General features: G+C 43.5%; 60 non-coding genes across 60 annotated transcripts; 30 read left to right on the top strand and 30 right to left on the bottom strand.

Moving 5' to 3' along the window:
* Nucleotides 1-87: 87 nt before the first annotated feature.
* Trnay-gua (transfer RNA tyrosine (anticodon GUA)) lies at nucleotides 88-176 on the bottom strand. Its single transcript is given in 2 exon segments — nucleotides 88-123; nucleotides 140-176. It is a non-coding gene; the product is annotated as a tRNA-Tyr (tRNA).
* Nucleotides 177-423: 247 nt separating this feature from the next.
* Trnaq-cug (transfer RNA glutamine (anticodon CUG)) lies at nucleotides 424-495 on the top strand. Its single transcript has one exon. It is a non-coding gene; the product is annotated as a tRNA-Gln (tRNA).
* A 358-nt stretch (nucleotides 496-853) lies between these two features.
* On the bottom strand, nucleotides 854-942 carry Trnay-gua (transfer RNA tyrosine (anticodon GUA)). The gene is given in 2 exon segments: nucleotides 854-889; nucleotides 906-942. It is a non-coding gene; the product is annotated as a tRNA-Tyr (tRNA).
* A 247-nt stretch (nucleotides 943-1,189) lies between these two features.
* On the top strand, nucleotides 1,190-1,261 carry Trnaq-cug (transfer RNA glutamine (anticodon CUG)). The gene has a single exon. It is a non-coding gene; the product is annotated as a tRNA-Gln (tRNA).
* A 358-nt stretch (nucleotides 1,262-1,619) lies between these two features.
* Nucleotides 1,620-1,708, bottom strand: Trnay-gua (transfer RNA tyrosine (anticodon GUA)). The gene is given in 2 exon segments: nucleotides 1,620-1,655; nucleotides 1,672-1,708. It is a non-coding gene; the product is annotated as a tRNA-Tyr (tRNA).
* Nucleotides 1,709-1,955: 247 nt separating this feature from the next.
* On the top strand, nucleotides 1,956-2,027 carry Trnaq-cug (transfer RNA glutamine (anticodon CUG)). Its single transcript has one exon. It is a non-coding gene; the product is annotated as a tRNA-Gln (tRNA).
* A 358-nt stretch (nucleotides 2,028-2,385) lies between these two features.
* Nucleotides 2,386-2,474, bottom strand: Trnay-gua (transfer RNA tyrosine (anticodon GUA)). The gene is given in 2 exon segments: nucleotides 2,386-2,421; nucleotides 2,438-2,474. It is a non-coding gene; the product is annotated as a tRNA-Tyr (tRNA).
* Nucleotides 2,475-2,721: 247 nt separating this feature from the next.
* Trnaq-cug (transfer RNA glutamine (anticodon CUG)) lies at nucleotides 2,722-2,793 on the top strand. Its single transcript has one exon. It is a non-coding gene; the product is annotated as a tRNA-Gln (tRNA).
* Nucleotides 2,794-3,151: 358 nt separating this feature from the next.
* Trnay-gua (transfer RNA tyrosine (anticodon GUA)) lies at nucleotides 3,152-3,240 on the bottom strand. The gene is given in 2 exon segments: nucleotides 3,152-3,187; nucleotides 3,204-3,240. It is a non-coding gene; the product is annotated as a tRNA-Tyr (tRNA).
* A 247-nt stretch (nucleotides 3,241-3,487) lies between these two features.
* Trnaq-cug (transfer RNA glutamine (anticodon CUG)) lies at nucleotides 3,488-3,559 on the top strand. Its single transcript has one exon. It is a non-coding gene; the product is annotated as a tRNA-Gln (tRNA).
* A 358-nt stretch (nucleotides 3,560-3,917) lies between these two features.
* Trnay-gua (transfer RNA tyrosine (anticodon GUA)) lies at nucleotides 3,918-4,006 on the bottom strand. Its single transcript is given in 2 exon segments — nucleotides 3,918-3,953; nucleotides 3,970-4,006. It is a non-coding gene; the product is annotated as a tRNA-Tyr (tRNA).
* Nucleotides 4,007-4,253: 247 nt separating this feature from the next.
* Nucleotides 4,254-4,325, top strand: Trnaq-cug (transfer RNA glutamine (anticodon CUG)). Its single transcript has one exon. It is a non-coding gene; the product is annotated as a tRNA-Gln (tRNA).
* Nucleotides 4,326-4,683: 358 nt separating this feature from the next.
* Trnay-gua (transfer RNA tyrosine (anticodon GUA)) lies at nucleotides 4,684-4,772 on the bottom strand. Its single transcript is given in 2 exon segments — nucleotides 4,684-4,719; nucleotides 4,736-4,772. It is a non-coding gene; the product is annotated as a tRNA-Tyr (tRNA).
* Nucleotides 4,773-5,019: 247 nt separating this feature from the next.
* On the top strand, nucleotides 5,020-5,091 carry Trnaq-cug (transfer RNA glutamine (anticodon CUG)). The gene has a single exon. It is a non-coding gene; the product is annotated as a tRNA-Gln (tRNA).
* A 358-nt stretch (nucleotides 5,092-5,449) lies between these two features.
* On the bottom strand, nucleotides 5,450-5,538 carry Trnay-gua (transfer RNA tyrosine (anticodon GUA)). The gene is given in 2 exon segments: nucleotides 5,450-5,485; nucleotides 5,502-5,538. It is a non-coding gene; the product is annotated as a tRNA-Tyr (tRNA).
* A 247-nt stretch (nucleotides 5,539-5,785) lies between these two features.
* Nucleotides 5,786-5,857, top strand: Trnaq-cug (transfer RNA glutamine (anticodon CUG)). The gene has a single exon. It is a non-coding gene; the product is annotated as a tRNA-Gln (tRNA).
* A 358-nt stretch (nucleotides 5,858-6,215) lies between these two features.
* Trnay-gua (transfer RNA tyrosine (anticodon GUA)) lies at nucleotides 6,216-6,304 on the bottom strand. The gene is given in 2 exon segments: nucleotides 6,216-6,251; nucleotides 6,268-6,304. It is a non-coding gene; the product is annotated as a tRNA-Tyr (tRNA).
* A 247-nt stretch (nucleotides 6,305-6,551) lies between these two features.
* Trnaq-cug (transfer RNA glutamine (anticodon CUG)) lies at nucleotides 6,552-6,623 on the top strand. The gene has a single exon. It is a non-coding gene; the product is annotated as a tRNA-Gln (tRNA).
* A 358-nt stretch (nucleotides 6,624-6,981) lies between these two features.
* Nucleotides 6,982-7,070, bottom strand: Trnay-gua (transfer RNA tyrosine (anticodon GUA)). Its single transcript is given in 2 exon segments — nucleotides 6,982-7,017; nucleotides 7,034-7,070. It is a non-coding gene; the product is annotated as a tRNA-Tyr (tRNA).
* A 247-nt stretch (nucleotides 7,071-7,317) lies between these two features.
* On the top strand, nucleotides 7,318-7,389 carry Trnaq-cug (transfer RNA glutamine (anticodon CUG)). The gene has a single exon. It is a non-coding gene; the product is annotated as a tRNA-Gln (tRNA).
* Nucleotides 7,390-7,747: 358 nt separating this feature from the next.
* On the bottom strand, nucleotides 7,748-7,836 carry Trnay-gua (transfer RNA tyrosine (anticodon GUA)). The gene is given in 2 exon segments: nucleotides 7,748-7,783; nucleotides 7,800-7,836. It is a non-coding gene; the product is annotated as a tRNA-Tyr (tRNA).
* A 247-nt stretch (nucleotides 7,837-8,083) lies between these two features.
* On the top strand, nucleotides 8,084-8,155 carry Trnaq-cug (transfer RNA glutamine (anticodon CUG)). Its single transcript has one exon. It is a non-coding gene; the product is annotated as a tRNA-Gln (tRNA).
* A 358-nt stretch (nucleotides 8,156-8,513) lies between these two features.
* Nucleotides 8,514-8,602, bottom strand: Trnay-gua (transfer RNA tyrosine (anticodon GUA)). The gene is given in 2 exon segments: nucleotides 8,514-8,549; nucleotides 8,566-8,602. It is a non-coding gene; the product is annotated as a tRNA-Tyr (tRNA).
* A 247-nt stretch (nucleotides 8,603-8,849) lies between these two features.
* On the top strand, nucleotides 8,850-8,921 carry Trnaq-cug (transfer RNA glutamine (anticodon CUG)). Its single transcript has one exon. It is a non-coding gene; the product is annotated as a tRNA-Gln (tRNA).
* A 358-nt stretch (nucleotides 8,922-9,279) lies between these two features.
* On the bottom strand, nucleotides 9,280-9,368 carry Trnay-gua (transfer RNA tyrosine (anticodon GUA)). Its single transcript is given in 2 exon segments — nucleotides 9,280-9,315; nucleotides 9,332-9,368. It is a non-coding gene; the product is annotated as a tRNA-Tyr (tRNA).
* A 247-nt stretch (nucleotides 9,369-9,615) lies between these two features.
* On the top strand, nucleotides 9,616-9,687 carry Trnaq-cug (transfer RNA glutamine (anticodon CUG)). Its single transcript has one exon. It is a non-coding gene; the product is annotated as a tRNA-Gln (tRNA).
* A 358-nt stretch (nucleotides 9,688-10,045) lies between these two features.
* Trnay-gua (transfer RNA tyrosine (anticodon GUA)) lies at nucleotides 10,046-10,134 on the bottom strand. Its single transcript is given in 2 exon segments — nucleotides 10,046-10,081; nucleotides 10,098-10,134. It is a non-coding gene; the product is annotated as a tRNA-Tyr (tRNA).
* Nucleotides 10,135-10,381: 247 nt separating this feature from the next.
* Nucleotides 10,382-10,453, top strand: Trnaq-cug (transfer RNA glutamine (anticodon CUG)). The gene has a single exon. It is a non-coding gene; the product is annotated as a tRNA-Gln (tRNA).
* A 358-nt stretch (nucleotides 10,454-10,811) lies between these two features.
* Trnay-gua (transfer RNA tyrosine (anticodon GUA)) lies at nucleotides 10,812-10,900 on the bottom strand. The gene is given in 2 exon segments: nucleotides 10,812-10,847; nucleotides 10,864-10,900. It is a non-coding gene; the product is annotated as a tRNA-Tyr (tRNA).
* Nucleotides 10,901-11,147: 247 nt separating this feature from the next.
* Nucleotides 11,148-11,219, top strand: Trnaq-cug (transfer RNA glutamine (anticodon CUG)). Its single transcript has one exon. It is a non-coding gene; the product is annotated as a tRNA-Gln (tRNA).
* Nucleotides 11,220-11,577: 358 nt separating this feature from the next.
* Nucleotides 11,578-11,666, bottom strand: Trnay-gua (transfer RNA tyrosine (anticodon GUA)). The gene is given in 2 exon segments: nucleotides 11,578-11,613; nucleotides 11,630-11,666. It is a non-coding gene; the product is annotated as a tRNA-Tyr (tRNA).
* A 247-nt stretch (nucleotides 11,667-11,913) lies between these two features.
* On the top strand, nucleotides 11,914-11,985 carry Trnaq-cug (transfer RNA glutamine (anticodon CUG)). The gene has a single exon. It is a non-coding gene; the product is annotated as a tRNA-Gln (tRNA).
* A 358-nt stretch (nucleotides 11,986-12,343) lies between these two features.
* Nucleotides 12,344-12,432, bottom strand: Trnay-gua (transfer RNA tyrosine (anticodon GUA)). The gene is given in 2 exon segments: nucleotides 12,344-12,379; nucleotides 12,396-12,432. It is a non-coding gene; the product is annotated as a tRNA-Tyr (tRNA).
* A 247-nt stretch (nucleotides 12,433-12,679) lies between these two features.
* On the top strand, nucleotides 12,680-12,751 carry Trnaq-cug (transfer RNA glutamine (anticodon CUG)). The gene has a single exon. It is a non-coding gene; the product is annotated as a tRNA-Gln (tRNA).
* A 358-nt stretch (nucleotides 12,752-13,109) lies between these two features.
* Nucleotides 13,110-13,198, bottom strand: Trnay-gua (transfer RNA tyrosine (anticodon GUA)). Its single transcript is given in 2 exon segments — nucleotides 13,110-13,145; nucleotides 13,162-13,198. It is a non-coding gene; the product is annotated as a tRNA-Tyr (tRNA).
* A 247-nt stretch (nucleotides 13,199-13,445) lies between these two features.
* Trnaq-cug (transfer RNA glutamine (anticodon CUG)) lies at nucleotides 13,446-13,517 on the top strand. The gene has a single exon. It is a non-coding gene; the product is annotated as a tRNA-Gln (tRNA).
* A 358-nt stretch (nucleotides 13,518-13,875) lies between these two features.
* Nucleotides 13,876-13,964, bottom strand: Trnay-gua (transfer RNA tyrosine (anticodon GUA)). The gene is given in 2 exon segments: nucleotides 13,876-13,911; nucleotides 13,928-13,964. It is a non-coding gene; the product is annotated as a tRNA-Tyr (tRNA).
* A 247-nt stretch (nucleotides 13,965-14,211) lies between these two features.
* On the top strand, nucleotides 14,212-14,283 carry Trnaq-cug (transfer RNA glutamine (anticodon CUG)). Its single transcript has one exon. It is a non-coding gene; the product is annotated as a tRNA-Gln (tRNA).
* A 358-nt stretch (nucleotides 14,284-14,641) lies between these two features.
* Nucleotides 14,642-14,730, bottom strand: Trnay-gua (transfer RNA tyrosine (anticodon GUA)). Its single transcript is given in 2 exon segments — nucleotides 14,642-14,677; nucleotides 14,694-14,730. It is a non-coding gene; the product is annotated as a tRNA-Tyr (tRNA).
* A 247-nt stretch (nucleotides 14,731-14,977) lies between these two features.
* Nucleotides 14,978-15,049, top strand: Trnaq-cug (transfer RNA glutamine (anticodon CUG)). Its single transcript has one exon. It is a non-coding gene; the product is annotated as a tRNA-Gln (tRNA).
* Nucleotides 15,050-15,407: 358 nt separating this feature from the next.
* Nucleotides 15,408-15,496, bottom strand: Trnay-gua (transfer RNA tyrosine (anticodon GUA)). The gene is given in 2 exon segments: nucleotides 15,408-15,443; nucleotides 15,460-15,496. It is a non-coding gene; the product is annotated as a tRNA-Tyr (tRNA).
* A 247-nt stretch (nucleotides 15,497-15,743) lies between these two features.
* Nucleotides 15,744-15,815, top strand: Trnaq-cug (transfer RNA glutamine (anticodon CUG)). Its single transcript has one exon. It is a non-coding gene; the product is annotated as a tRNA-Gln (tRNA).
* A 358-nt stretch (nucleotides 15,816-16,173) lies between these two features.
* On the bottom strand, nucleotides 16,174-16,262 carry Trnay-gua (transfer RNA tyrosine (anticodon GUA)). Its single transcript is given in 2 exon segments — nucleotides 16,174-16,209; nucleotides 16,226-16,262. It is a non-coding gene; the product is annotated as a tRNA-Tyr (tRNA).
* Nucleotides 16,263-16,509: 247 nt separating this feature from the next.
* On the top strand, nucleotides 16,510-16,581 carry Trnaq-cug (transfer RNA glutamine (anticodon CUG)). The gene has a single exon. It is a non-coding gene; the product is annotated as a tRNA-Gln (tRNA).
* A 358-nt stretch (nucleotides 16,582-16,939) lies between these two features.
* Trnay-gua (transfer RNA tyrosine (anticodon GUA)) lies at nucleotides 16,940-17,028 on the bottom strand. Its single transcript is given in 2 exon segments — nucleotides 16,940-16,975; nucleotides 16,992-17,028. It is a non-coding gene; the product is annotated as a tRNA-Tyr (tRNA).
* Nucleotides 17,029-17,275: 247 nt separating this feature from the next.
* Nucleotides 17,276-17,347, top strand: Trnaq-cug (transfer RNA glutamine (anticodon CUG)). Its single transcript has one exon. It is a non-coding gene; the product is annotated as a tRNA-Gln (tRNA).
* Nucleotides 17,348-17,705: 358 nt separating this feature from the next.
* On the bottom strand, nucleotides 17,706-17,794 carry Trnay-gua (transfer RNA tyrosine (anticodon GUA)). The gene is given in 2 exon segments: nucleotides 17,706-17,741; nucleotides 17,758-17,794. It is a non-coding gene; the product is annotated as a tRNA-Tyr (tRNA).
* Nucleotides 17,795-18,041: 247 nt separating this feature from the next.
* Nucleotides 18,042-18,113, top strand: Trnaq-cug (transfer RNA glutamine (anticodon CUG)). The gene has a single exon. It is a non-coding gene; the product is annotated as a tRNA-Gln (tRNA).
* Nucleotides 18,114-18,471: 358 nt separating this feature from the next.
* Trnay-gua (transfer RNA tyrosine (anticodon GUA)) lies at nucleotides 18,472-18,560 on the bottom strand. The gene is given in 2 exon segments: nucleotides 18,472-18,507; nucleotides 18,524-18,560. It is a non-coding gene; the product is annotated as a tRNA-Tyr (tRNA).
* Nucleotides 18,561-18,807: 247 nt separating this feature from the next.
* Nucleotides 18,808-18,879, top strand: Trnaq-cug (transfer RNA glutamine (anticodon CUG)). Its single transcript has one exon. It is a non-coding gene; the product is annotated as a tRNA-Gln (tRNA).
* Nucleotides 18,880-19,237: 358 nt separating this feature from the next.
* Nucleotides 19,238-19,326, bottom strand: Trnay-gua (transfer RNA tyrosine (anticodon GUA)). The gene is given in 2 exon segments: nucleotides 19,238-19,273; nucleotides 19,290-19,326. It is a non-coding gene; the product is annotated as a tRNA-Tyr (tRNA).
* A 247-nt stretch (nucleotides 19,327-19,573) lies between these two features.
* Trnaq-cug (transfer RNA glutamine (anticodon CUG)) lies at nucleotides 19,574-19,645 on the top strand. Its single transcript has one exon. It is a non-coding gene; the product is annotated as a tRNA-Gln (tRNA).
* A 358-nt stretch (nucleotides 19,646-20,003) lies between these two features.
* On the bottom strand, nucleotides 20,004-20,092 carry Trnay-gua (transfer RNA tyrosine (anticodon GUA)). The gene is given in 2 exon segments: nucleotides 20,004-20,039; nucleotides 20,056-20,092. It is a non-coding gene; the product is annotated as a tRNA-Tyr (tRNA).
* A 247-nt stretch (nucleotides 20,093-20,339) lies between these two features.
* Trnaq-cug (transfer RNA glutamine (anticodon CUG)) lies at nucleotides 20,340-20,411 on the top strand. Its single transcript has one exon. It is a non-coding gene; the product is annotated as a tRNA-Gln (tRNA).
* Nucleotides 20,412-20,769: 358 nt separating this feature from the next.
* Trnay-gua (transfer RNA tyrosine (anticodon GUA)) lies at nucleotides 20,770-20,858 on the bottom strand. Its single transcript is given in 2 exon segments — nucleotides 20,770-20,805; nucleotides 20,822-20,858. It is a non-coding gene; the product is annotated as a tRNA-Tyr (tRNA).
* A 247-nt stretch (nucleotides 20,859-21,105) lies between these two features.
* Nucleotides 21,106-21,177, top strand: Trnaq-cug (transfer RNA glutamine (anticodon CUG)). Its single transcript has one exon. It is a non-coding gene; the product is annotated as a tRNA-Gln (tRNA).
* Nucleotides 21,178-21,535: 358 nt separating this feature from the next.
* Trnay-gua (transfer RNA tyrosine (anticodon GUA)) lies at nucleotides 21,536-21,624 on the bottom strand. Its single transcript is given in 2 exon segments — nucleotides 21,536-21,571; nucleotides 21,588-21,624. It is a non-coding gene; the product is annotated as a tRNA-Tyr (tRNA).
* A 247-nt stretch (nucleotides 21,625-21,871) lies between these two features.
* Nucleotides 21,872-21,943, top strand: Trnaq-cug (transfer RNA glutamine (anticodon CUG)). Its single transcript has one exon. It is a non-coding gene; the product is annotated as a tRNA-Gln (tRNA).
* Nucleotides 21,944-22,301: 358 nt separating this feature from the next.
* Trnay-gua (transfer RNA tyrosine (anticodon GUA)) lies at nucleotides 22,302-22,390 on the bottom strand. The gene is given in 2 exon segments: nucleotides 22,302-22,337; nucleotides 22,354-22,390. It is a non-coding gene; the product is annotated as a tRNA-Tyr (tRNA).
* A 247-nt stretch (nucleotides 22,391-22,637) lies between these two features.
* On the top strand, nucleotides 22,638-22,709 carry Trnaq-cug (transfer RNA glutamine (anticodon CUG)). Its single transcript has one exon. It is a non-coding gene; the product is annotated as a tRNA-Gln (tRNA).
* The last annotated feature ends 246 nt before the right edge of the window (nucleotides 22,710-22,955 follow it).

Genomic DNA, 22,955 nt, shown 5'->3' with positions numbered 1-22,955 from the left:
TCCTTTAAAATAGGTTTAAAACATAGGGAGGTTCTGACCGAGTGGGCATGCTCTGGAGACTCTTTGCTCGTGAGATTAGAAAAACAGTCCTCTGGGCCGGATTTGAACCAGCGACCTATGGATAACTGTGAATCCTCCACTACAGTCCACCGCTCTACCAACTGAGCTACCAGAGGCTCTGCTTACTTTGTTATTCGTACTGATTGCTTTAGCTCCGTCCCTGTCTTTCGTTTCCACACACAGCTACTCAGCGCGGCCATATAGACGCACAGAAATGCAGCCATCGGCTGCAACTGCAAACATTGCCCAGATTAAGTTTTATAATGCTCGATCGTATCAATTAGGTTAAAAAATGCAAGTAGGAAGTGTCTGAATTATGTCAGAGTACTGCTAAGTGTATTTACGAGTCCCATGCTCCTGTCTGGTTCCATGGTGTAACGGTTAGCACTCTGGACTCTGAATCCAGCGATCCGAGTTCGAATCTCGGTGGAACCTTCGTTTAGTCTAAATTTTCTGTAATAAGCGTTTCTCGCCGAGGAAGTAGCAGTGATAGGCTCAGGGATTTAGTTCCTACGTTTGTGTAAATAACGAGACGCCTATGAAACGGCTGAATATTGGTGCGACTATGTGACCTATATAGCACATTAAACGAGTAATGCCTGTAAGAGCAAGCAATTTTAAGATAATTCGAAGATTTATCATTAACCTACGGAGGCTAAGAATCCCATGATTATCAACTAGCTATTACAAGCTGAGCAAATGAATTTCCTTTAAAATAGGTTTAAAACATAGGGAGGTTCTGACCGAGTGGGCATGCTCTGGAGCCTCTTTGCTCGTGAGATTAGAAAAACAGTCCTCTGGGCCGGATTTGAACCAGCGACCTATGGATAACTGTGAATCCTCCACTACAGTCCACCGCTCTACCAACTGAGCTACCAGAGGCTCTGCTTACTTTGTTATTCGTACTGATTGCTTTAGCTCCGTCCCTGTCTTTCGTTTCCACACACAGCTACTCAGCGCGGCCATATAGACGCACAGAAATGCAGCCATCGGCTGCAACTGCAAACATTGCCCAGATTAAGTTTTATAATGCTCGATCGTATCAATTAGGTTAAAAAATGCAAGTAGGAAGTGTCTGAATTATGTCAGAGTACTGCTAAGTGTATTTACGAGTCCCATGCTCCTGTCTGGTTCCATGGTGTAACGGTTAGCACTCTGGACTCTGAATCCAGCGATCCGAGTTCGAATCTCGGTGGAACCTTCGTTTAGTCTAAATTTTCTGTAATAAGCGTTTCTCGCCGAGGAAGTAGCAGTGATAGGCTCAGGGATTTAGTTCCTACGGTTGTGTAAATAACGAGACGTCTATGAAACGGCTGAATATTGGTGCGACTATGTGACCTATATAGCACATTAAACGAGTAATGCCTGTAAGAGCAAGCAATTTTAAGATAATTCGAAGAATTATCATTAACCTACGGAGGCTAAGAATCCCATGATTATCAACTAGCTATTACAAGCTGAGCAAATGAATTTCCTTTAAAATAGGTTTAAAACATAGGGAGGTTCTGACCGAGTGGGCATGCTCTGGAGCCTCTTTGCTCGTGAGATTAGAAAAACAGTCCTCTGGGCCGGATTTGAACCAGCGACCTATGGATAACTGTGAATCCTCCACTACAGTCCACCGCTCTACCAACTGAGCTACCAGAGGCTCTGCTTACTTTGTTATTCGTACTGATTGCTTTAGCTCCGTCCCTGTCTTTCGTTTCCACACACAGCTACTCAGCGCGGCCATATAGACGCACAGAAATGCAGCCATCGGCTGCAAATGCAAACATTGCCCAGATTAAGTTTTATAATGCTCGATCGTATCAATTAGGTTAAAAAATGCAAGTAGGAAGTGTCTGAATTATGTCAGAGTACTGCTAAGTGTATTTACGAGTCCCATGCTCCTGTCTGGTTCCATGGTGTAACGGTTAGCACTCTGGACTCTGAATCCAGCGATCCGAGTTCGAATCTCGGTGGAACCTTCGTTTAGTCTAAATTTTCTGTAATAAGCGTTTCTCGCCGAGGAAGTAGCAGTGATAGGCTCAGGGATTTAGTTCCTACGTTTGTGTAAATAACGAGACGTCTATGAAACGGCTGAATATTGGTGCGACTATGTGACCTATATAGCACATTAAACGAGTAATGCCTGTAAGAGCAAGCAATTTTAAGATAATTCGAAGAATTATCATTAACCTACGGAGGCTAAGAATCCCATGATTATCAACTAGCTATTACAAGCTGAGCAAATGAATTTCCTTTAAAATAGGTTTAAAACATAGGGAGGTTCTGACCGAGTGGGCATGCTCTGGAGCCTCTTTGCTCGTGAGATTAGAAAAACAGTCCTCTGGGCCGGATTTGAACCAGCGACCTATGGATAACTGTGAATCCTCCACTACAGTCCACCGCTCTACCAACTGAGCTACCAGAGGCTCTGCTTACTTTGTTATTCGTACTGATTGCTTTAGCTCCGTCCCTGTCTTTCGTTTCCACACACAGCTACTCAGCGCGGCCATATAGACGCACAGAAATGCAGCCATCGGCTGCAACTGCAAACATTGCCCAGATTAAGTTTTATAATGCTCGATCGTATCAATTAGGTTAAAAAATGCAAGTAGGAAGTGTCTGAATTATGTCAGAGTACTGCTAAGTGTATTTACGAGTCCCATGCTCCTGTCTGGTTCCATGGTGTAACGGTTAGCACTCTGGACTCTGAATCCAGCGATCCGAGTTCGAATCTCGGTGGAACCTTCGTTTAGTCTAAATTTTCTGTAATAAGCGTTTCTCGCCGAGGAAGTAGCAGTGATAGGCTCAGGGATTTAGTTCCTACGTTTGTGTAAATAACGAGACGTCTATGAAACGGCTGAATATTGGTGCGACTATGTGACCTATGTAGCACATTAAACGAGTAATGCCTGTAAGAGCAAGCAATTTTAAGATAATTCGAAGATTTATCATTAACCTACGGAGGCTAAGAATCCCATGATTATCAACTAGCTATTACAAGCTGAGCAAATGAATTTCCTTTAAAATAGGTTTAAAACATAGGGAGGTTCTGACCGAGTGGGCATGCTCTGGAGCCTCTTTGCTCGTGAGATTAGAAAAACAGTCCTCTGGGCCGGATTTGAACCAGCGACCTATGGATAACTGTGAATCCTCCACTACAGTCCACCGCTCTACCAACTGAGCTACCAGAGGCTCTGCTTACTTTGTTATTCGTACTGATTGCTTTAGCTCCGTCCCTGTCTTTCGTTTCCACACACAGCTACTCAGCGCGGCCATATAGACGCACAGAAATGCAGCCATCGGCTGCAACTGCAAACATTGCCCAGATTAAGTTTTATAATGCTCGATCGTATCAATTAGGTTAAAAAATGCAAGTAGGAAGTGTCTGAATTATGTCAGAGTACTGCTAAGTGTATTTACGAGTCCCATGCTCCTGTGTGGTTCCATGGTGTAACGGTTAGCACTCTGGACTCTGAATCCAGCGATCCGAGTTCGAATCTCGGTGGAACCTTCGTTTAGTCTAAATTTTCTGTAATAAGCGTTTCTCGCCGAGGAAGTAGCAGTGATAGGCTCAGGGATTTAGTTCCTACGTTTGTGTAAATAACGAGACGTCTATGAAACGGCTGAATATTGGTGCGACTATGTGACCTATATAGCACATTAAACGAGTAATGCCTGTAAGAGCAAGCAATTTTAAGATAATTCGAAGATTTATCATTAACCTACGGAGGCTAAGAATCCCATGATTATCAACTAGCTATTACAAGCTGAGCAAATGAATTTCCTTTAAAATAGGTTTAAAACATAGGGAGGTTCTGACCGAATGGGCATGCTCTGGAGCCTCTTTGCTCGTGAGATTAGAAAAACAGTCCTCTGGGCCGGATTTGAACCAGCGACCTATGGATAACTGTGAATCCTCCACTACAGGCCACCGCTCTACCAACTGAGCTACCAGAGGCTCTGCTTACTTTGTTATTCGTACTGATTGCTTTAGCTCCGTCCCTGTCTTTCGTTTCCACACACAGCTACTCAGCGCGGCCATATAGACGCACAGAAATGCAGCCATCGGCTGCAACTGCAAACATTGCCCAGATTAAGTTTTATAATGCTCGATCGTATCAATTAGGTTAAAAAATGCAAGTAGGAAGTGTCTGAATTATGTCAGAGTACTGCTAAGTGTATTTACGAGTCCCATGCTCCTGTCTGGTTCCATGGTGTAACGGTTAGCACTCTGGACTCTGAATCCAGCGATCCGAGTTCGAATCTCGGTGGAACCTTCGTTTAGTCTAAATTTTCTGTAATAAGCGTTTCTCGCCGAGGAAGTAGCAGTGATAGGCTCAGGGATTTAGTTCCTACGTTTGTGTAAATAACGAGACGTCTATGAAACGGCTGAATATTGGTGCGACTATGTGACCTATATAGCACATTAAACGAGTAATGCCTGTAAGAGCAAGCAATTTTAAGATAATTCGAAGATTTATCATTAACCTACGGAGGCTAAGAATCCCATGATTATCAACTAGCTATTACAAGCTGAGCAAATGAATTTCCTTTAAAATAGGTTTAAAACATAGGGAGGTTCTGACCGAGTGGGCATGCTCTGGAGCCTCTTTGCTCGTGAGATTAGAAAAACAGTCCTCTGGGCCGGATTTGAACCAGCGACCTATGGATAACTGTGAATCCTCCACTACAGTCCACCGCTCTACCAACTGAGCTACCAGAGGCTCTGCTTACTTTGTTATTCGTACTGATTGCTTTAGCTCCGTCCCTGTCTTTCGTTTCCACACACAGCTACTCAGCGCGGCCATATAGACGCACAGAAATGCAGCCATCGGCTGCAACTGCAAACATTGCCCAGATTAAGTTTTATAATGCTCGATCGTATCAATTAGGTTAAAAAATGCAAGTAGGAAGTGTCTGAATTATGTCAGAGTACTGCTAAGTGTATTTACGAGTCCCATGCTCCTGTCTGGTTCCATGGTGTAACGGTTAGCACTCTGGACTCTGAATCCAGCGATCCGAGTTCGAATCTCGGTGGAACCTTCGTTTAGTCTAAATTTTCTGTAATAAGCGTTTCTCGCCGAGGAAGTAGCAGTGATAGGCTCAGGGATTTAGTTCCTACGTTTGTGTAAATAACGAGACGTCTATGAAACGGCTGAATATTGGTGCGACTATGTGACCTATATAGCACATTAAACGAGTAATGCCTGTAAGAGCAAGCAATTTTAAGATAATTCGAAGATTTATCATTAACCTACGGAGGCTAAGAATCCCATGATTATCAACTAGCTATTACAAGCTGAGCAAATGAATTTCCTTTAAAATAGGTTTAAAACATAGGGAGGTTCTGACCGAGTGGGCATGCTCTGGAGCCTCTTTGCTCGTGAGATTAGAAAAACAGTCCTCTGGGCCGGATTTGAACCAGCGACCTATGGATAACTGTGAATCCTCCACTACAGTCCACCGCTCTACCAACTGAGCTACCAGAGGCTCTGCTTACTTTGTTATTCGTACTGATTGCTTTAGCTCCGTCCCTGTCTTTCGTTTCCACACACAGCTACTCAGCGCGGCCATATAGACGCACAGAAATGCAGCCATCGGCTGCAACTGCAAACATTGCCCAGATTAAGTTTTATAATGCTCGATCGTATCAATTAGGTTAAAAAATGCAAGTAGGAAGTGTCTGAATTATGTCAGAGTACTGCTAAGTGTATTTACGAGTCCCATGCTCCTGTCTGGTTCCATGGTGTAACGGTTAGCACTCTGGACTCTGAATCCAGCGATCCGAGTTCGAATCTCGGTGGAACCTTCGTTTAGTCTAAATTTTCTGTAATAAGCGTTTCTCGCCGAGGAAGTAGCAGTGATAGGCTCAGGGATTTAGTTCCTACGTTTGTGTAAATAACGAGACGTCTATGAAACGGCTGAATATTGGTGCGACTATGTGACCTATATAGCACATTAAACGAGTAATGCCTGTAAGAGCAAGCAATTTTAAGATAATTCGAAGATTTATCATTAACCTACGGAGGCTAAGAATCCCATGATTATCAACTAGCTATTACAAGCTGAGCAAATGAATTTCCTTTAAAATAGGTTTAAAACATAGGGAGGTTCTGACCGAGTGGGCATGCTCTGGAGCCTCTTTGCTCGTGAGATTAGAAAAACAGTCCTCTGGGCCGGATTTGAACCAGCGACCTATGGATAACTGTGAATCCTCCACTACAGTCCACCGCTCTACCAACTGAGCTACCAGAGGCTCTGCTTACTTTGTTATTCGTACTGATTGCTTTAGCTCCGTCCCTGTCTTTCGTTTCCACACACAGCTACTCAGCGCGGCCATATAGACGCACAGAAATGCAGCCATCGGCTGCAACTGCAAACATTGCCCAGATTAAGTTTTATAATGCTCGATCGTATCAATTAGGTTAAAAAATGCAAGTAGGAAGTGTCTGAATTATGTCAGAGTACTGCTAAGTGTATTTACGAGTCCCATGCTCCTGTCTGGTTCCATGGTGTAACGGTTAGCACTCTGGACTCTGAATCCAGCGATCCGAGTTCGAATCTCGGTGGAACCTTCGTTTAGTCTAAATTTTCTGTAATAAGCGTTTCTCGCCGAGGAAGTAGCAGTGATAGGCTCAGGGATTTAGTTCCTACGTTTGTGTAAATAACGAGACGTCTATGAAACGGCTGAATATTGGTGCGACTATGTGACCTATATAGCACATTAAACGAGTAATGCCTGTAAGAGCAAGCAATTTTAAGATAATTCGAAGATTTATCATTAACCTACGGAGGCTAAGAATCCCATGATTATCAACTAGCTATTACAAGCTGAGCAAATGAATTTCCTTTAAAATAGGTTTAAAACATAGGGAGGTTCTGACCGAGTGGGCATGCTCTGGAGCCTCTTTGCTCGTGAGATTAGAAAAACAGTCCTCTGGGCCGGATTTGAACCAGCGACCTATGGATAACTGTGAATCCTCCACTACAGTCCACCGCTCTACCAACTGAGCTACCAGAGGCTCTGCTTACTTTGTTATTCGTACTGATTGCTTTAGCTCCGTCCCTGTCTTTCGTTTCCACACACAGCTACTCAGCGCGGCCATATAGACGCACAGAAATGCAGCCATCGGCTGCAACTGCAAACATTGCCCAGATTAAGTTTTATAATGCTCGATCGTATCAATTAGGTTAAAAAATGCAAGTAGGAAGTGTCTGAATTATGTCAGAGTACTGCTAAGTGTATTTACGAGTCCCATGCTCCTGTCTGGTTCCATGGTGTAACGGTTAGCACTCTGGACTCTGAATCCAGCGATCCGAGTTCGAATCTCGGTGGAACCTTCGTTTAGTCTAAATTTTCTGTAATAAGCGTTTCTCGCCGAGGAAGTAGCAGTGATAGGCTCAGGGATTTAGTTCCTACGTTTGTGTAAATAACGAGACGTCTATGAAACGGCTGAATATTGGTGCGACTATGTGACCTATATAGCACATTAAACGAGTAATGCCTGTAAGAGCAAGCAATTTTAAGATAATTCGAAGATTTATCATTAACCTACGGAGGCTAAGAATCCCATGATTATCAACTAGCTATTACAAGCTGAGCAAATGAATTTCCTTTAAAATAGGTTTAAAACATAGGGAGGTTCTGACCGAGTGGGCATGCTCTGGAGCCTCTTTGCTCGTGAGATTAGAAAAACAGTCCTCTGGGCCGGATTTGAACCAGCGACCTATGGATAACTGTGAATCCTCCACTACAGTCCACCGCTCTACCAACTGAGCTACCAGAGGCTCTGCTTACTTTGTTATTCGTACTGATTGCTTTAGCTCCGTCCCTGTCTTTCGTTTCCACACACAGCTACTCAGCGCGGCCATATAGACGCACAGAAATGCAGCCATCGGCTGCAACTGCAAACATTGCCCAGATTAAGTTTTATAATGCTCGATCGTATCAATTAGGTTAAAAAATGCAAGTAGGAAGTGTCTGAATTATGTCAGAGTACTGCTAAGTGTATTTACGAGTCCCATGCTCCTGTCTGGTTCCATGGTGTAACGGTTAGCACTCTGGACTCTGAATCCAGCGATCCGAGTTCGAATCTCGGTGGAACCTTCGTTTAGTCTAAATTTTCTGTAATAAGCGTTTCTCGCCGAGGAAGTAGCAGTGATAGGCTCAGGGATTTAGTTCCTACGTTTGTGTAAATAACGAGACGTCTATGAAACGGCTGAATATTGGTGCGACTATGTGACCTATATAGCACATTAAACGAGTAATGCCTGTAAGAGCAAGCAATTTTAAGATAATTCGAAGATTTATCATTAACCTACGGAGGCTAAGAATCCCATGATTATCAACTAGCTATTACAAGCTGAGCAAATGAATTTCCTTTAAAATAGGTTTAAAACATACGGAGGTTCTGACCGAGTGGGCATGCTCTGGAGCCTCTTTGCTCGTGAGATTAGAAAAACAGTCCTCTGGGCCGGATTTGAACCAGCGACCTATGGATAACTGTGAATCCTCCACTACAGTCCACCGCTCCACCAACTGAGCTACCAGAGGCTCTGCTTACATTGTTATTCGTACTGATTGCTTTAGCTCCGTCCCTGTCATTCGTTTCCACACACAGCTACTCAGCGCGGCCATATAGACGCACAGAAATGCAGCCATCGGCTGCAACTGCAAACATTGCCCAGATTAAGTTTTATAATGCTCGATCGTATCAATTAGGTTAAAAAATGCAAGTAGGAAGTGTCTGAATTATGTCAGAGTACTGCTAAGTGTATTTACGAGTCCCATGCTCCTGTCTGGTTCCATGGTGTAACGGTTAGCACTCTGGACTCTGAATCCAGCGATCCGAGTTCGAATCTCGGTGGAACCTTCGTTTAGTCTAAATTTTCTGTAATAAGCGTTTCTCGCCGAGGAAGTAGCAGTGATAGGCTCAGGGATTTAGTTCCTACGTTTGTGTAAATAACGAGACGTCTATGAAACGGCTGAATATTGGTGCGACTATGTGACCTATATAGCACATTAAACGAGTAATGCCTGTAAGAGCAAGCAATTTTAAGATAATTCGAAGATTTATCATTAACCTACGGAGGCTAAGAATCCCATGATTATCAACTAGCTATTACAAGCTGAGCAAATGAATTTCCTTTAAAATAGGTTTAAAACATAGAGAGGTTCTGACCGAGTGGGCATGCTCTGGAGCCTCTTTGCTCGTGAGATTAGAAAAACAGTCCTCTGGGCCGGATTTGAACCAGCGACCTATGGATAACTGTGAATCCTCCACTACAGTCCACCGCTCTACCAACTGAGCTACCAGAGGCTCTGCTTACTTTGTTATTCGTACTGATTGCTTTAGCTCCGTCCCTGTCTTTCGTTTCCACACACAGCTACTCAGCGCGGCCATATAGACGCACAGAAATGCAGCCATCGGCTGCAACTGCAAACATTGCCCAGATTAAGTTTTATAATGCTCGATCGTATCAATTAGGTTAAAAAATGCAAGTAGGAAGTGTCTGAATTATGTCAGAGTACTGCTAAGTGTATTTACGAGTCCCATGCTCCTGTCTGGTTCCATGGTATAACGGTTAGCACTCTGGACTCTGAATCCAGCGATCCGAGTTCGAATCTCGGTGGAACCTTCGTTTAGTCTAAATTTTCTGTAATAAGCGTTTCTCGCCGAGGAAGTAGCAGTGATAGGCTCAGGGATTTAGTTCCTACGTTTGTGTAAATAACGAGACGTCTATGAAACGGCTGAATATTGGTGCGACTATGTGACCTATATAGCACATTAAACGAGTAATGCCTGTAAGAGCAAGCAATTTTAAGATAATTCGAAGAATTATCATTAACCTACGGAGGCTAAGAATCCCATGATTATCAACTAGCTATTACAAGCTGAGCAAATGAATTTCCTTTAAAATAGGTTTAAAACATAGGGAGGTTCTGACCGAGTGGGCATGCTCTGGAGCCTCTTTGCTCGTGAGATTAGAAAAACAGTCCTCTGGGCCGGATTTGAACCAGCGACCTATGGATAACTGTGAATCCTCCACTACAGTCCACCGCTCTACCAACTGAGCTACCAGAGGCTCTGCTTACTTTGTTATTCGTACTGATTGCTTTAGCTCCGTCCCTGTCTTTCGTTTCCACACACAGCTACTCAGCGCGGCCATATAGACGCACAGAAATGCAGCCATCGGCTGCAACTGCAAACATTGCCCAGATTAAGTTTTATAATGCTCGATCGTATCAATTAGGTTAAAAAATGCAAGTAGGAAGTGTCTGAATTATGTCAGAGTACTGCTAAGTGTATTTACGAGTCCCATGCTCCTGTCTGGTTCCATGGTGTAACGGTTAGCACTCTGGACTCTGAATCCAGCGATCCGAGTTCGAATCTCGGTGGAACCTTCGTTTAGTCTAAATTTTCTGTAATAAGCGTTTCTCGCCGAGGAAGTAGCAGTGATAGGCTCAGGGATTTAGTTCCTACGTTTGTGTAAATAACGAGACGTCTATGAAACGGCTGAATATTGGTGCGACTATGTGACCTATATAGCACATTAAACGAGTAATGCCTGTAAGAGCAAGCAATTTTAAGATAATTCGAAGATTTATCATTAACCTACGGAGGCTAAGAATCCCATGATTATCAACTAGCTATTACAAGCTGAGCAAATGAATTTCCTTTAAAATAGGTTTAAAACATAGGGAGGTTCTGACCGAGTGGGCATGCTCTGGAGCCTCTTTGCTCGTGAGATTAGAAAAACAGTCCTCTGGGCCGGATTTGAACCAGCGACCTATGGATAACTGTGAATCCTCCACTACAGTCCACCGCTCTACCAACTGAGCTACCAGAGGCTCTGCTTACTTTGTTATTCGTACTGATTGCTTTAGCTCCGTCCCTGTCTTTCGTTTCCACACACAGCTACTCAGCGCGGCCATATAGACGCACAGAAATGCAGCCATCGGCTGCAACTGCAAACATTGCCCAGATTAAGTTTTATAATGCTCGATCGTATCAATTAGGTTAAAAAATGCAAGTAGGAAGTGTCTGAATTATGTCAGAGTACTGCTAAGTGTATTTACGAGTCCCATGCTCCTGTCTGGTTCCATGGTGTAACGGTTAGCACTCTGGACTCTGAATCCAGCGATCCGAGTTCGAATCTCGGTGGAACCTTCGTTTAGTCTAAATTTTCTGTAATAAGCGTTTCTCGCCGAGGAAGTAGCAGTGATAGGCTCAGGGATTTAGTTCCTACGTTTGTGTAAATAACGAGACGTCTATGAAACGGCTGAATATTGGTGCGACTATGTGACCTATATAGCACATTAAACGAGTAATGCCTGTAAGAGCAAGCAATTTTAAGATAATTCGAAGATTTATCATTAACCTACGGAGGCTAAGAATCCCATGATTATCAACTAGCTATTACAAGCTGAGCAAATGAATTTCCTTTAAAATAGGTTTAAAACATAGGGAGGTTCTGACCGAGTGGGCATGCTCTGGAGCCTCTTTGCTCGTGAGATTAGAAAAACAGTCCTCTGGGCCGGATTTGAACCAGCGACCTATGGATAACTGTGAATCCTCCACTACAGTCCACCGCTCTACCAACTGAGCTACCAGAGGCTCTGCTTACTTTGTTATTCGTACTGATTGCTTTAGCTCCGTCCCTGTCTTTCGTTTCCACACACAGCTACTCAGCGCGGCCATATAGACGCACAGAAATGCAGCCATCGGCTGCAACTGCAAACATTGCCCAGATTAAGTTTTATAATGCTCGATCGTATCAATTAGGTTAAAAAATGCAAGTAGGAAGTGTCTGAATTATGTCAGAGTACTGCTAAGTGTATTTACGAGTCCCATGCTCCTGTCTGGTTCCATGGTGTAACGGTTAGCACTCTGGACTCTGAATCCAGCGATCCGAGTTCGAATCTCGGTGGAACCTTCGTTTAGTCTAAATTTTCTGTAATAAGCGTTTCTCGCCGAGGAAGTAGCAGTGATAGGCTCAGGGATTTAGTTCCTACGTTTGTGTAAATAACGAGACGTCTATGAAACGGCTGAATATTGGTGCGACTATGTGACCTATATAGCACATTAAACGAGTAATGCCTGTAAGAGCAAGCAATTTTAAGATAATTCGAAGATTTATCATTAACCTACGGAGGCTAAGAATCCCATGATTATCAACTAGCTATTACAAGCTGAGCAAATGAATTTCCTTTAAAATAGGTTTAAAACATAGGGAGGTTCTGACCGAGTGGGCATGCTCTGGAGCCTCTTTGCTCGTGAGATTAGAAAAACAGTCCTCTGGGCCGGATTTGAACCAGCGACCTATGGATAACTGTGAATCCTCCACTACAGTCCACCGCTCTACCAACTGAGCTACCAGAGGCTCTGCTTACTTTGTTATTCGTACTGATTGCTTTAGCTCCGTCCCTGTCTTTCGTTTCCACACACAGCTACTCAGCGCGGCCATATAGACGCACAGAAATGCAGCCATCGGCTGCAACTGCAAACATTGCCCAGATTAAGTTTTATAATGCTCGATCGTATCAATTAGGTTAAAAAATGCAAGTAGGAAGTGTCTGAATTATGTCAGAGTACTGCTAAGTGTATTTACGAGTCCCATGCTCCTGTCTGGTTCCATGGTGTAACGGTTAGCACTCTGGACTCTGAATCCAGCGATCCGAGTTCGAATCTCGGTGGAACCTTCGTTTAGTCTAAATTTTCTGTAATAAGCGTTTCTCGCCGAGGAAGTAGCAGTGATAGGCTCAGGGATTTAGTTCCTACGTTTGTGTAAATAACGAGACGTCTATGAAACGGCTGAATATTGGTGCGACTATGTGACCTATATAGCACATTAAACGAGTAATGCCTGTAAGAGCAAGCAATTTTAAGATAATTCGAAGATTTATCATTAACCTACGGAGGCTAAGAATCCCATGATTATCAACTAGCTATTACAAGCTGAGCAAATGAATTTCCTTTAAAATAGGTTTAAAACATAGGGAGGTTCTGACCGAGTGGGCATGCTCTGGAGCCTCTTTGCTCGTGAGATTAGAAAAACAGTCCTCTGGGCCGGATTTGAACCAGCGACCTATGGATAACTGTGAATCCTCCACTACAGTCCACCGCTCTACCAACTGAGCTACCAGAGGCTCTGCTTACTTTGTTATTCGTACTGATTGCTTTAGCTCCGTCCCTGTCTTTCGTTTCCACACACAGCTACTCAGCGCGGCCATATAGACGCACAGAAATGCAGCCATCGGCTGCAACTGCAAACATTGCCCAGATTAAGTTTTATAATGCTCGATCGTATCAATTAGGTTAAAAAATGCAAGTAGGAAGTGTCTGAATTATGTCAGAGTACTGCTAAGTGTATTTACGAGTCCCATGCTCCTGTCTGGTTCCATGGTGTAACGGTTAGCACTCTGGACTCTGAATCCAGCGATCCGAGTTCGAATCTCGGTGGAACCTTCGTTTAGTCTAAATTTTCTGTAATAAGCGTTTCTCGCCGAGGAAGTAGCAGTGATAGGCTCAGGGATTTAGTTCCTACGTTTGTGTAAATAACGAGACGTCTATGAAACGGCTGAATATTGGTGCGACTATGTGACCTATATAGCACATTAAACGAGTAATGCCTGTAAGAGCAAGCAATTTTAAGATAATTCGAAGATTTATCATTAACCTACGGAGGCTAAGAATCCCATGATTATCAACTAGCTATTACAAGCTGAGCAAATGAATTTCCTTTAAAATAGGTTTAAAACATACGGAGGTTCTGACCGAGTGGGCATGCTCTGGAGCCTCTTTGCTCGTGAGATTAGAAAAACAGTCCTCTGGGCCGGATTTGAACCAGCGACCTATGGATAACTGTGAATCCTCCACTACAGTCCACCGCTCTACCAACTGAGCTACCAGAGGCTCTGCTTACTTTGTTATTCGTACTGATTGCTTTAGCTCCGTCCCTGTCATTCGTTTCCACACACAGCTACTCAGCGCGGCCATATAGACGCACAGAAATGCAGCCATCGGCTGCAACTGCAAACATTGCCCAGATTAAGTTTTATAATGCTCGATCGTATCAATTAGGTTAAAAAATGCAAGTAGGAAGTGTCTGAATTATGTCAGAGTACTGCTAAGTGTATTTACGAGTCCCATGCTCCTGTCTGGTTCCATGGTGTAACGGTTAGCACTCTGGACTCTGAATCCAGCGATCCGAGTTCGAATCTCGGTGGAACCTTCGTTTAGTCTAAATTTTCTGTAATAAGCGTTTCTCGCCGAGGAAGTAGCAGTGATAGGCTCAGGGATTTAGTTCCTACGTTTGTGTAAATAACGAGACGTCTATGAAACGGCTGAATATTGGTGCGACTATGTGACCTATATAGCACATTAAACGAGTAATGCCTGTAAGAGCAAGCAATTTTAAGATAATTCGAAGATTTATCATTAACCTACGGAGGCTAAGAATCCCATGATTATCAACTAGCTATTACAAGCTGAGCAAATGAATTTCCTTTAAAATAGGTTTAAAACATAGGGAGGTTCTGACCGAGTGGGCATGCTCTGGAGCCTCTTTGCTCGTGAGATTAGAAAAACAGTCCTCTGGGCCGGATTTGAACCAGCGACCTATGGATAACTGTGAATCCTCCACTACAGTCCACCGCTCTACCAACTGAGCTACCAGAGGCTCTGCTTACTTTGTTATTCGTACTGATTGCTTTAGCTCCGTCCCTGTCTTTCGTTTCCACACACAGCTACTCAGCGCGGCCATATAGACGCACAGAAATGCAGCCATCGGCTGCAACTGCAAACATTGCCCAGATTAAGTTTTATAATGCTCGATCGTATCAATTAGGTTAAAAAATGCAAGTAGGAAGTGTCTGAATTATGTCAGAGTACTGCTAAGTGTATTTACGAGTCCCATGCTCCTGTCTGGTTCCATGGTGTAACGGTTAGCACTCTGGACTCTGAATCCAGCGATCCGAGTTCGAATCTCGGTGGAACCTTCGTTTAGTCTAAATTTTCTGTAATAAGCGTTTCTCGCCGAGGAAGTAGCAGTGATAGGCTCAGGGATTTAGTTCCTACGTTTGTGTAAATAACGAGACGTCTATGAAACGGCTGAATATTGGTGCGACTATGTGACCTATATAGCACATTAAACGAGTAATGCCTGTAAGAGCAAGCAATTTTAAGATAATTCGAAGAATTATCATTAACCTACGGAGGCTAAGAATCCCATGATTATCAACTAGCTATTACAAGCTGAGCAAATGAATTTCCTTTAAAATAGGTTTAAAACATAGGGAGGTTCTGACCGAGTGGGCATGCTCTGGAGCCTCTTTGCTCGTGAGATTAGAAAAACAGTCCTCTGGGCCGGATTTGAACCAGCGACCTATGGATAACTGTGAATCCTCCACTACAGTCCACCGCTCTACCAACTGAGCTACCAGAGGCTCTGCTTACTTTGTTATTCGTACTGATTGCTTTAGCTCCGTCCCTGTCTTTCGTTTCCACACACAGCTACTCAGCGCGGCCATATAGACGCACAGAAATGCAGCCATCGGCTGCAACTGCAAACATTGCCCAGATTAAGTTTTATAATGCTCGATCGTATCAATTAGGTTAAAAAATGCAAGTAGGAAGTGTCTGAATTATGTCAGAGTACTGCTAAGTGTATTTACGAGTCCCATGCTCCTGTCTGGTTCCATGGTGTAACGGTTAGCACTCTGGACTCTGAATCCAGCGATCCGAGTTCGAATCTCGGTGGAACCTTCGTTTAGTCTAAATTTTCTGTAATAAGCGTTTCTCGCCGAGGAAGTAGCAGTGATAGGCTCAGGGATTTAGTTCCTACGTTTGTGTAAATAACGAGACGTCTATGAAACGGCTCAATATTGGTGCGACTATGTGACCTATATAGCACATTAAACGAGTAATGCCTGTAAGAGCAAGCAATTTTAAGATAATTCGAAGATTTATCATTAACCTACGGAGGCTAAGAATCCCATGATTATCAACTAGCTATTACAAGCTGAGCAAATGAATTTCCTTTAAAATAGGTTTAAAACATAGGGAGGTTCTGACCGAGTGGGCATGCTCTGGAGCCTCTTTGCTCGTGAGATTAGAAAAACAGTCCTCTGGGCCGGATTTGAACCAGCGACCTATGGATAACTGTGAATCCTCCACTACAGTCCACCGCTCTACCAACTGAGCTACCAGAGGCTCTGCTTACTTTGTTATTCGTACTGATTGCTTTAGCTCCGTCCCTGTCTTTCGTTTCCACACACAGCTACTCAGCGCGGCCATATAGACGCACAGAAATGCAGCCATCGGCTGCAACTGCAAACATTGCCCAGATTAAGTTTTATAATGCTCGATCGTATCAATTAGGTTAAAAAATGCAAGTAGGAAGTGTCTGAATTATGTCAGAGTACTGCTAAGTGTATTTACGAGTCCCATGCTCCTGTCTGGTTCCATGGTGTAACGGTTAGCACTCTGGACTCTGAATCCAGCGATCCGAGTTCGAATCTCGGTGGAACCTTCGTTTAGTCTAAATTTTCTGTAATAAGCGTTTCTCGCCGAGGAAGTAGCAGTGATAGGCTCAGGGATTTAGTTCCTACGTTTGTGTAAATAACGAGACGTCTATGAAACGGCTGAATATTGGTGCGACTATGTGACCTATATAGCACATTAAACGAGTAATGCCTGTAAGAGCAAGCAATTTTAAGATAATTCGAAGATTTATCATTAACCTACGGAGGCTAAGAATCCCATGATTATCAACTAGCTATTACAAGCTGAGCAAATGAATTTCCTTTAAAATAGGTTTAAAACATAGGGAGGTTCTGACCGAGTGGGCATGCTCTGGAGCCTCTTTGCTCGTGAGATTAGAAAAACAGTCCTCTGGGCCGGATTTGAACCAGCGACCTATGGATAACTGTGAATCCTCCACTACAGTCCACCGCTCTACCAACTGAGCTACCAGAGGCTCTGCTTACTTTGTTATTCGTACTGATTGCTTTAGCTCCGTCCCTGTCTTTCGTTTCCACACACAGCTACTCAGCGCGGCCATATAGACGCACAGAAATGCAGCCATCGGCTGCAACTGCAAACATTGCCCAGATTAAGTTTTATAATGCTCGATCGTATCAATTAGGTTAAAAAATGCAAGTAGGAAGTGTCTGAATTATGTCAGAGTACTGCTAAGTGTATTTACGAGTCCCATGCTCCTGTCTGGTTCCATGGTGTAACGGTTAGCACTCTGGACTCTGAATCCAGCGATCCGAGTTCGAATCTCGGTGGAACCTTCGTTTAGTCTAAATTTTCTGTAATAAGCGTTTCTCGCCGAGGAAGTAGCAGTGATAGGCTCAGGGATTTAGTTCCTACGTTTGTGTAAATAACGAGACGTCTATGAAACGGCTGAATATTGGTGCGACTATGTGACCTATATAGCACATTAAACGAGTAATGCCTGTAAGAGCAAGCAATTTTAAGATAATTCGAAGATTTATCATTAACCTACGGAGGCTAAGAATCCCATGATTATCAACTAGCTATTACAAGCTGAGCAAATGAATTTCCTTTAAAATAGGTTTAAAACATAGGGAGGTTCTGACCGAGTGGGCATGCTCTGGAGCCTCTTTGCTCGTGAGATTAGAAAAACAGTCCTCTGGGCCGGATTTGAACCAGCGACCTATGGATAACTGTGAATCCTCCACTACAGTCCACCGCTCTACCAACTGAGCTACCAGAGGCTCTGCTTACTTTGTTATTCGTACTGATTGCTTTAGCTCCGTCCCTGTCTTTCGTTTCCACACACAGCTACTCAGCGCGGCCATATAGACGCACAGAAATGCAGCCATCGGCTGCAACTGCAAACATTGCCCAGATTAAGTTTTATAATGCTCGATCGTATCAATTAGGTTAAAAAATGCAAGTAGGAAGTGTCTGAATTATGTCAGAGTACTGCTAAGTGTATTTACGAGTCCCATGCTCCTGTCTGGTTCCATGGTGTAACGGTTAGCACTCTGGACTCTGAATCCAGCGATCCGAGTTCGAATCTCGGTGGAACCTTCGTTTAGTCTAAATTTTCTGTAATAAGCGTTTCTCGCCGAGGAAGTAGCAGTGATAGGCTCAGGGATTTAGTTCCTACGTTTGTGTAAATAACGAGACGTCTATGAAACGGCTGAATATTGGTGCGACTATGTGACCTATATAGCACATTAAACGAGTAATGCCTGTAAGAGCAAGCAATTTTAAGATAATTCGAAGATTTATCATTAACCTACGGAGGCTAAGAATCCCATGATTATCAACTAGCTATTACAAGCTGAGCAAATGAATTTCCTTTAAAATAGGTTTAAAACATAGGGAGGTTCTGACCGAGTGGGCATGCTCTGGAGCCTCTTTGCTCGTGAGATTAGAAAAACAGTCCTCTGGGCCGGATTTGAACCAGCGACCTATGGATAACTGTGAATCCTCCACTACAGTCCACCGCTCTACCAACTGAGCTACCAGAGGCTCTGCTTACTTTGTTATTCGTACTGATTGCTTTAGCTCCGTCCCTGTCTTTCGTTTCCACACACAGCTACTCAGCGCGGCCATATAGACGCACAGAAATGCAGCCATCGGCTGCAACTGCAAACATTGCCCAGATTAAGTTTTATAATGCTCGATCGTATCAATTAGGTTAAAAAATGCAAGTAGGAAGTGTCTGAATTATGTCAGAGTACTGCTAAGTGTATTTACGAGTCCCATGCTCCTGTCTGGTTCCATGGTGTAACGGTTAGCACTCTGGACTCTGAATCCAGCGATCCGAGTTCGAATCTCGGTGGAACCTTCGTTTAGTCTAAATTTTCTGTAATAAGCGTTTCTCGCCGAGGAAGTAGCAGTGATAGGCTCAGGGATTTAGTTCCTACGTTTGTGTAAATAACGAGACGTCTATGAAACGGCTGAATATTGGTGCGACTATGTGACCTATATAGCACATTAAACGAGTAATGCCTGTAAGAGCAAGCAATTTTAAGATAATTCGAAGATTTATCATTAACCTACGGAGGCTAAGAATCCCATGATTATCAACTAGCTATTACAAGCTGAGCAAATGAATTTCCTTTAAAATAGGTTTAAAACATACGGAGGTTCTGACCGAGTGGGCATGCTCTGGAGCCTCTTTGCTCGTGAGATTAGAAAAACAGTCCTCTGGGCCGGATTTGAACCAGCGACCTATGGATAACTGTGAATCCTCCACTACAGTCCACCGCTCTACCAACTGAGCTACCAGAGGCTCTGCTTACTTTGTTATTCGTACTGATTGCTTTAGCTCCGTCCCTGTCATTCGTTTCCACACACAGCTACTCAGCGCGGCCATATAGACGCACAGAAATGCAGCCATCGGCTGCAACTGCAAACATTGCCCAGATTAAGTTTTATAATGCTCGATCGTATCAATTAGGTTAAAAAATGCAAGTAGGAAGTGTCTGAATTATGTCAGAGTACTGCTAAGTGTATTTACGAGTCCCATGCTCCTGTCTGGTTCCATGGTGTAACGGTTAGCACTCTGGACTCTGAATCCAGCGATCCGAGTTCGAATCTCGGTGGAACCTTCGTTTAGTCTAAATTTTCTGTAATAAGCGTTTCTCGCCGAGGAAGTAGCAGTGATAGGCTCAGGGATTTAGTTCCTACGTTTGTGTAAATAACGAGACGTCTATGAAACGGCTGAATATTGGTGCGACTATGTGACCTATATAGCACATTAAACGAGTAATGCCTGTAAGAGCAAGCAATTTTAAGATAATTCGAAGATTTATCATTAACCTACGGAGGCTAAGAATCCCATGATTATCAACTAGCTATTACAAGCTGAGCAAATGAATTTCCTTTAAAATAGGTTTAAAACATAGGGAGGTTCTGACCGAGTGGGCATGCTCTGGAGCCTCTTTGCTCGTGAGATTAGAAAAACAGTCCTCTGGGCCGGATTTGAACCAGCGACCTATGGATAACTGTGAATCCTCCACTACAGTCCACCGCTCTACCAACTGAGCTACCAGAGGCTCTGCTTACTTTGTTATTCGTACTGATTGCTTTAGCTCCGTCCCTGTCTTTCGTTTCCACACACAGCTACTCAGCGCGGCCATATAGACGCACAGAAATGCAGCCATCGGCTGCAACTGCAAACATTGCCCAGATTAAGTTTTATAATGCTCGATCGTATCAATTAGGTTAAAAAATGCAAGTAGGAAGTGTCTGAATTATGTCAGAGTACTGCTAAGTGTATTTACGAGTCCCATGCTCCTGTCTGGTTCCATGGTGTAACGGTTAGCACTCTGGACTCTGAATCCAGCGATCCGAGTTCGAATCTCGGTGGAACCTTCGTTTAGTCTAAATTTTCTGTAATAAGCGTTTCTCGCCGAGGAAGTAGCAGTGATAGGCTCAGGGATTTAGTTCCTACGTTTGTGTAAATAACGAGACGTCTATGAAACGGCTGAATATTGGTGCGACTATGTGACCTATATAGCACATTAAACGAGTAATGCCTGTAAGAGCAAGCAATTTTAAGATAATTCGAAGAATTATCATTAACCTACGGAGGCTAAGAATCCCATGATTATCAACTAGCTATTACAAGCTGAGCAAATGAATTTCCTTTAAAATAGGTTTAAAACATAGGGAGGTTCTGACCGAGTGGGCATGCTCTGGAGCCTCTTTGCTCGTGAGATTAGAAAAACAGTCCTCTGGGCCGGATTTGAACCAGCGACCTATGGATAACTGTGAATCCTCCACTACAGTCCACCGCTCTACCAACTGAGCTACCAGAGGCTCTGCTTACTTTGTTATTCGTACTGATTGCTTTAGCTCCGTCCCTGTCTTTCGTTTCCACACACAGCTACTCAGCGCGGCCATATAGACGCACAGAAATGCAGCCATCGGCTGCAACTGCAAACATTGCCCAGATTAAGTTTTATAATGCTCGATCGTATCAATTAGGTTAAAAAATGCAAGTAGGAAGTGTCTGAATTATGTCAGAGTACTGCTAAGTGTATTTACGAGTCCCATGCTCCTGTCTGGTTCCATGGTGTAACGGTTAGCACTCTGGACTCTGAATCCAGCGATCCGAGTTCGAATCTCGGTGGAACCTTCGTTTAGTCTAAATTTTCTGTAATAAGCGTTTCTCGCCGAGGAAGTAGCAGTGATAGGCTCAGGGATTTAGTTCCTACGTTTGTGTAAATAACGAGACGTCTATGAAACGGCTGAATATTGGTGCGACTATGTGACCTATATAGCACATTAAACGAGTAATGCCTGTAAGAGCAAGCAATTTTAAGATAATTCGAAGATTTATCATTAACCTACGGAGGCTAAGAATCCCATGATTATCAACTAGCTATTACAAGCTGAGCAAATGAATTTCCTTTAAAATAGGTTTAAAACATAGGGAGGTTCTGACCGAGTGGGCATGCTCTGGAGCCTCTTTGCTCGTGAGATTAGAAAAACAGTCCTCTGGGCCGGATTTGAACCAGCGACCTATGGATAACTGTGAATCCTCCACTACAGTCCACCGCTCTACCAACTGAGCTACCAGAGGCTCTGCTTACTTTGTTATTCGTACTGATTGCTTTAGCTCCGTCCCTGTCTTTCGTTTCCACACACAGCTACTCAGCGCGGCCATATAGACGCACAGAAATGCAGCCATCGGCTGCAACTGCAAACATTGCCCAGATTAAGTTTTATAATGCTCGATCGTATCAATTAGGTTAAAAAATGCAAGTAGGAAGTGTCTGAATTATGTCAGAGTACTGCTAAGTGTATTTACGAGTCCCATGCTCCTGTCTGGTTCCATGGTGTAACGGTTAGCACTCTGGACTCTGAATCCAGCGATCCGAGTTCGAATCTCGGTGGAACCTTCGTTTAGTCTAAATTTTCTGTAATAAGCGTTTCTCGCCGAGGAAGTAGCAGTGATAGGCTCAGGGATTTAGTTCCTACGTTTGTGTAAATAACGAGACGTCTATGAAACGGCTGAATATTGGTGCGACTATGTGACCTATATAGCACATTAAACGAGTAATGCCTGTAAGAGCAAGCAATTTTAAGATAATTCGAAGAATTATCATTAACCTACGGAGGCTAAGAATCCCATGATTATCAACTAGCTATTACAAGCTGAGCAAATGAATTTCCTTTAAAATAGGTTTAAAACATAGGGAGGTTCTGACCGAGTGGGCATGCTCTGGAGCCTCTTTGCTCGTGAGATTAGAAAAACAGTCCTCTGGGCCGGATTTGAACCAGCGACCTATGGATAACTGTGAATCCTCCACTACAGTCCACCGCTCTACCAACTGAGCTACCAGAGGCTCTGCTTACTTTGTTATTCGTACTGATTGCTTTCGCTCCGTCCCTGTCTTTCGTTTCCACACACAGCTACTCAGCGCGGCCATATAGACGCACAGAAATGCAGCCATCGGCTGCAACTGCAAACATTGCCCAGATTAAGTTTTATAATGCTCGATCGTATCAATTAGGTTAAAAAATGCAAGTAGGAAGTGTCTGAATTATGTCAGAGTACTGCTAAGTGTATTTACGAGTCCCATGCTCCTGTCTGGTTCCATGGTGTAACGGTTAGCACTCTGGACTCTGAATCCAGCGATCCGAGTTCGAATCTCGGTGGAACCTTCGTTTAGTCTAAATTTTCTGTAATAAGCGTTTCTCGCCGAGGAAGTAGCAGTGATAGGCTCAGGGATTTAGTTCCTACGTTTGTGTAAATAACGAGACGTCTATGAAACGGCTGAATATTGGTGCGACTATGTGACCTATATAGCACATTAAACGAGTAATGCCTGTAAGAGCAAGCAATTTTAAGATAATTCGAAGATTTATCATTAACCTACGGAGGCTAAGAATCCCATGATTATCAACTAG

Source organism: Schistocerca cancellata, chromosome 2, assembly GCF_023864275.1.
Source record: "Schistocerca cancellata isolate TAMUIC-IGC-003103 chromosome 2, iqSchCanc2.1, whole genome shotgun sequence".
Lineage (NCBI taxonomy): Eukaryota > Metazoa > Arthropoda > Insecta > Orthoptera > Acrididae > Schistocerca > Schistocerca cancellata.
Note: the sequence above shows the minus strand (reverse complement) of the source record. Positions and strands in the feature narration are given on the sequence as shown.